General features: G+C 42.1%; 1 pseudogene across 1 annotated transcript; it reads left to right on the top strand.

Annotated features, from left to right (window-relative positions):
• The first annotated feature begins 4982 nt into the window (after positions 1-4982).
• On the top strand, positions 4983-5746 carry LOC306914422 (tetraspanin-3-like; annotated as a pseudogene). Its single transcript has one exon. The product of its transcript is annotated as a tetraspanin-3-like (transcript).
• Positions 5747-6394: the final 648 nt, after the last annotated feature.

The raw sequence follows: 6394 nt of genomic DNA, 5'->3' as shown, positions 1-6394 counted from the left end.
CGTGCTAATCGATTATTCTATTAACCTAGTGAAAACCTTGCATCTCCGTTCCTTTTGTATGTTTTTTTTTTATGAAATAGTGAAAAAACTGAAAATAGCAGTTCTACAACGCGTGACATGTTGTAGTAGCTTGTAGATCTGCTATTTTCATGACCTTTGTGCAACACTTCTATGATGAAATAGGACATTAAATAAGAAGAAATATATTTAAAAAAATGACGTCTGGAGATTTCAAGGTTTCTGCTCGACAACAACGATATAATGATATGCCCAAAATAGTGATGCCAGATTGACAAACACAGGCAGCCAAATTAGTTCTTTTTTCCTTTTTTTGCCAGTGGCTTTGGTACAAAGAAAACAATAGTGTCTGAATTGGTCTTTGTTCTTGTGTACGAAACTTTTTTAACAACTCATGTCTGGACACATCTAAATCCCACCAGATCCCTAACACAACTTTTCCACTTCCTCAGACCGAATTAAACTGGACTTTTTTTGTACTCCCAATCCATTCGCAGTTGAGACATGTGGACATTGAGTGATGACGTGTGTGTGCGTGTGTGTGTGTGTGTGTGTGTGTGTGTGTGTGTGTGTGTGTGTGTGTGTGTGTGTGTGTGTGTGTGTGTGTGTGTGTGTGTGTGTGTGTGTGTGTGTGTGTGTGTGTGTGTGTGTGTGTGTGTGTGTGTGTGTGTGTGTGTGTGTGTGTGTGTGTGTGTGTGTGTGTGTGTGTGTGTGTGTGTGTGTGTGTGCGTGCGTGCGTGCGCGTGCGCGCGTGCGTGCGTGCGTGCGTGCGTGCGTGCGTGCGTGCGTGCGTGCGTGCGTGCTTGCTTGCATTACTATATTTTTGTGGACCAAACGTCCCCACAAGTGTAGTGTGAGAATTTGAGAAACGGACAAAAAACTGTCTGTTCTAAAAGGTTTTTATACGTCGTCATGGGGAGATGTCATGCAGCGAAAAAAATATCCGACCTACAAGCTTTCTTTTGAGCATGTAGATCTGCTATTTTCCAGCTATAGCTTGGCTTTTTTCAGCTACTGTAATCTTCAATGCCTTCCTAAAAGTTTGATGTCATCACAAGTATAGTAATATGTGCGTGCGTGCGTGCGTGCGTGCGTGCGTGCGTGCGTGCGTGCGTGCGTGCGTGCACATCATCCTCCCGGTCCATAGTCCCAAACCAGATTGGTCCTTCCTGCTTATTGCCTGGCTCCTCATGGCCGCAGGGCGTGTGAGAGTGAGTGTGTTTGGTGGTCTCCGCAGGGGACCGAGACGCTGCAAGATTACATGGCCAGAGTTCTACTCCTGTGCCCACTCCGCCTCAAATCTAATAAACACATGTCTTTATTGATCTGCTCCGCACCTCCCTCCGTGAGGCTCTCTTCTCTCGTCTTTTTCTTTTTCTTTTTTCTATTCTCGCCTCCATTTCGTCTGTCCGTCCGCCCGCCCGCCTGTCCCTCTTCTTTCCCTCTGGCTCGCTGGTCTCTCGGTCACTTGTGTAACCGTTGTGGTTTCCTATAACTTTCTAACCGGAGCAGCGCGTGTTGAGATGAAGGGAAAACACGGTGCGGATACATGATTATGTGAAGGTGTGAGCAATAAGCTATAGGCTATCACACACGCCATCTTGGAAAGAACTTGGGCCACTTCCCTACTTCCATCACAGGTGTTACCGATGATACTTATTAACACCCCCATCGCCCAGGATGTAATTTGTCCTTTCTATAGTAACGCCCGACGCCCAAGACGAAGTTTGATCCAAAAGACGAAGTTTATTGATATGTAAACGGATCGCATCGCTCCACAGCCTGGGAGCGCCTGTTGTGCAATCCTCAATGTTGCGCAACAGTGAGACGCCATCGAAAATGGTCCTCCCCTGTTTAGCCGACGAAGAACGAAAATCTTAAAACGTTAATAACTCGCGATCAAAATCATCCCGTCTAATTATAAAAAAACATCCTGTGTTAGACGGCCCTCCGCTGTCCAGTCGCTAGTCTCGATAGATTTATTCTTACCTCCCGTTGTTGTCGATCGCCTTTAGAGTGGTGTGGCTATTGTTAGCTGCTACACACACATTCACAACAACATCCGGTCCGTCGGTAAAAGTGGTCCGTGTTTTGTGATGGGATTATTAATACTCATAAACAGAGATCTTAAGAAATAATCGAGGTAGAGAGTGGACTGAAACAATGTACACGTTTATTACAAGGAGTGGTCTGTACCAGCCCAGGGAGGTGCACGGATGCAAGCCTCCAGAACTGTTCAAATGAGTCTCTCTTATACAAAATGAAGAAGCACAAATACATTGGAGGTGTGGTCAGTGGACAAGACTAAACATGGGTCTTGGGTAAGAATAGGTCATCTTGACAGACAATCAACAGGTGGAAGCCTTGCTCCAGGCAGTGTAGTATTTTCTGCCACTACATTCCACCATTTCAAATATGTAAATTAAATGTCTCATATTAATTTATACCAAGGAACATGAGATACTATACTGTCTGCAAATTTACTACAAAAAGATGACTTATATATGGACTATCTTCTAGAGTAAGAAAGGTTTACATTTAAGTGTATTCAATGTCCACCCACATGATAATTTTCTTTTTATTACACACAACTTCTGATGGCTGGTAGGGGCGAAAACCCTTTTCCTTCTTATTGGGAAATTCCAACCTACGACCCTCGATTTGTCTTGAGCGATCACTCATAAGCCAGCATCAGGTGTAGTCTTTTTTCGTGGTTTTCTCCTCCACGCAAATGTTCTCCTCTCCTTATGTTTCTGTCACAAGTTGTGGCATGGCATTTTAGTCTTTTTTCCCCATGGTGGGCCCAGTATTTCGTCTTTATCCGGCTCCCATCGCTGTCACTGGGGGGTGACTGTGGGGATGGAATGCGTGTGGGCCTTGTAGGGACGTCTGGAGTCTCTGGACGGACATGATGATGTGGCTTGGCTCTCATTGGTGTCACTGGCCCATGTGACATATTTATATGTCTGTCAGGTTTTCTTAGAGGGAGAACAACTTGCAGGTAATTTTGTTCACTTGAATTATTTCCACCGTGGTTAAAAAGGTGGTTATACAAAATTCATTTCAATATTATTATTATTATTATTATTATTTTACATTAATTGTCTTCAGCTTCAGCTTGTTATGTAGACAGCTCTAGAATTGCACTTTATGTAGTCATAGCACTTTATAGTACACATGTATAATATATTATATAGTATAGTATGTATAGTTTACATAGATACTCCAATGTTACGTTCTTAGTTTACGCATGATTCATGATAACTACTTTTTATACATGTGATGTATGCCATGCTTTTTGTTATTGCTTAATGTAAGTCGCTCTGGATTAAGAGCGTCTGCTAAATGCCTAAATTGTAATTCATATAACACTAGACTGACGTCACTGTATGTGTGTATATTTACCCATCATACAAACCCAAATCCTTTCAGTGCTTTCTCTGGTTGTCTTCATTTGTTTGTTTGTTTTTTCCTTGTTCAAACACATCTCCTGATATGTTTCTCTTAATTTATTGGATTTCAGAGCTGGAAAAAAAACAAAACAACACACTACCCCTATTCTAAAACATTTGTTCTATACTTTTCCCCAGATGATAATACATAATTAGGAATTTATTAAGATCTATCTTGATCACAGTTGATCACAATCTTTCACAGTCTGATTTATGGTTAACTCCCTCTCTTATGGTTATTAGCTACATTGACAGGTTACACATTATTGCATCTTTACACTGTATTTCATCACTACTAGTATCCTCCTGTCAATATCAATATTTCAATAATGTATGAGATCGTGTGGGAGTTCTTACCTTGTCGATGCAATGTCTATAGATACTCATTTTTCCCTTTGTCCTTCCTCCTGTAATTGCATTGTATCACAACACTCTTCCTAGACGAGTTATTCTAAGTTTTTAGTGAGTTAGTCAATATCGCCATATTAACCATGCCATGCACGCTGGGAAAGGAAGATATTCATTAAATTGTCAACACATTTAGACCATCTCATTGATTCACCATCCAGTCCTGGAAAGTAGGAAAGAACAATTTTCATTAGAATGACTTCACCTAAAACTATTGTACACAGTGATACCTTAAAACATTTTACTTACTTATAGGCCTACTCGATAAACATCACATTCCACACATACCCGGGCCATTCATTCTCCACACTTGCCACTGCGTAGGTCTTCATTCTACTTCGCTCCATATCACACCAAATCTGTGTAGTGGCCTAACCCATAGGTCGCCACTTGACCCCCGGCTGGGCCCCACCTGTCTGCGCTTTTAACAAGTCATTGAAAGCGGGGTTGTCTAGTGGCACACCACAGTGCTTCTGAAAGCAGTTCTCCAGTCTATTCCTGTAGGTGTCACAGGTTTCATCAGGCCATTGCTTAGTGCTGTGAATTTTTTGCCAATCAGTGGGTACTGGAAATGCTGCTTTGATGCTGTCAAAAAGACCACCGTGATTCAGCAGCTGTCCAGTGACAATGTGATTTTGTGCTCCATTCACATCAAAATGTTCCCTGAGATGTAGCCATTTTAATCCAAAGACTTTGCGAAATACAGATTCGAGCATTCTTGCCGATGGCTCATACATCTCAATCAAGTCTAACACAGCTGCACACCAGCGCTCCATGTTGACTTTGTGGTCTGGAAGGTCCTTCATGATGTCTTTCAGTTCATCAGGTGTCCAGCGTCGCTGCACATGTACTGTTGAAGAATATGTGTCTATTTCTGAGTGCTGTGCCCCAGTCCCCCGATGAGGATGAGGTTCTGGATATGGAATGAATGGAAATAGCTTCCTTGGACAAAGTCTCTGTGACAACTGCTCCCCCCTGTCCTTGATTGTTTTTGAGGGGTTCAGTCGGTCGGTATCGGGATGTCAGCGGGCCAGGACAATATGTCTGAATAGAAGAAAAGCCTTTTAACTTTTATAGCAATACTGGATTCCTTCTAAATCAGGCATGGGGCAGTGCGGCATAACGTGGTCTTTCTAAATCTGATATTTTGGGCAGCAGCTGGTATTTTATGCTATGTTGGAGCCTATGTGTTCATCACATATGATGACTATGACCACTTCTTTGAGGATGTGTATACCTTTATCCCTGCTGTGACCATCATTGCTGTCGGAGCCCTCTTGTTCATTATTGGACTCATTTGATGCTGTGCTACAGTACGAGAGAGCTACTGTGGACTTGCAAATCATCCTTCTGCTGGTGTTCATGACGGAATTGTGGTGGTTCTTGGATATATTTACAGAGCAAAGGTTGAAGATGAGGTTAACGGTTCCATCCGGAACGTGTATGACGAGTACAGTGGCACCAACAGTGATGCCCCGAGCCGTGCCATCGACTATGTGCAGAGACAGCTTCAGTGCTGCGGAATCCACAATTACTCGGATTGGATGAACACTCGCTGGTTTAATGAAACTAAAAACAACAGCGTCCCCATAAGCTGCTGCAAAAGTAATACAGAAGCCTGCACTGGATCTCTTGCTCATACTGAAGACCTCTACCCGGAGGGATGTGAAGTTCTAGTTGTGAAGAAACTAAAAAAAAATCATGATGTATGTCATCTGGGCTGCACTAACATTTGCTGCAATTCAGATGCTGGGGATGCTGTGTGCATGTGTGGTACTCTGCAGGTGGAGCCGAGACCCCGCCTACGAACTACTCATCACTGGGGGAACCTACGCATAAAGTTTCCTTCTAACAATAATACGTTCACAGACGTGCACTAAGAGTGACTTAAAACCGGTTTTGACCGAGAACATGAAAACAACTATTTTACATACACTAACATCTTACCTTTTTTTTCCTTTTACCTTTTGTTTTTCAAAAAGCTCTTGGCCAAATTATTTGAATGGTCAATGGGGAATGAGATTTTACATGTAATCTGCTGCTGTGACTACCTACGTTTTACCCTTTGTTTGAGGTAAGTTAGAATGTGGTCGCTGGACCTTATACTGTATAGAATATGTGGACTGGGTACTTTCCTCATATGTCAGTTTGCACTATGTGTGTGTGTATGGTTTTGCAGTATTTTATAAATATTTAAATATAGTGTAGTACTTGAGTGAAAAAACTTCCCCATGTGTAGTCTAAATAGGCGACATGAGGCCAGGTCCTTTGAAATAACATTAATTTACTCATCAGATCTTTCAGACAAATGTGGGCCCGCAATTCTACTCGGTACATCTACAATTTGACATGCAATCTAAAATGCCGTAGAGGTTTTGTTTGTTTATTGTTTCAGCAGCCTACTGAATGTAGTTTTAGAGGTTTGACAATATGTCGCCATAGACTCAAGAATAAATTATGTTCCAATGCTTAAAATGAATTTGAATTAAATTATGTTCAACTTAAACTATACTTCA

This window comes from Electrona antarctica (genome assembly GCF_951216825.1).
Source record: "Electrona antarctica genome assembly, chromosome: 21".
Classification (NCBI taxonomy): domain Eukaryota; kingdom Metazoa; phylum Chordata; class Actinopteri; order Myctophiformes; family Myctophidae; genus Electrona; species Electrona antarctica.
The sequence above is the reverse complement of the archived record's forward strand: the minus strand, read 5'-3'. Positions and strand labels throughout refer to the sequence as shown.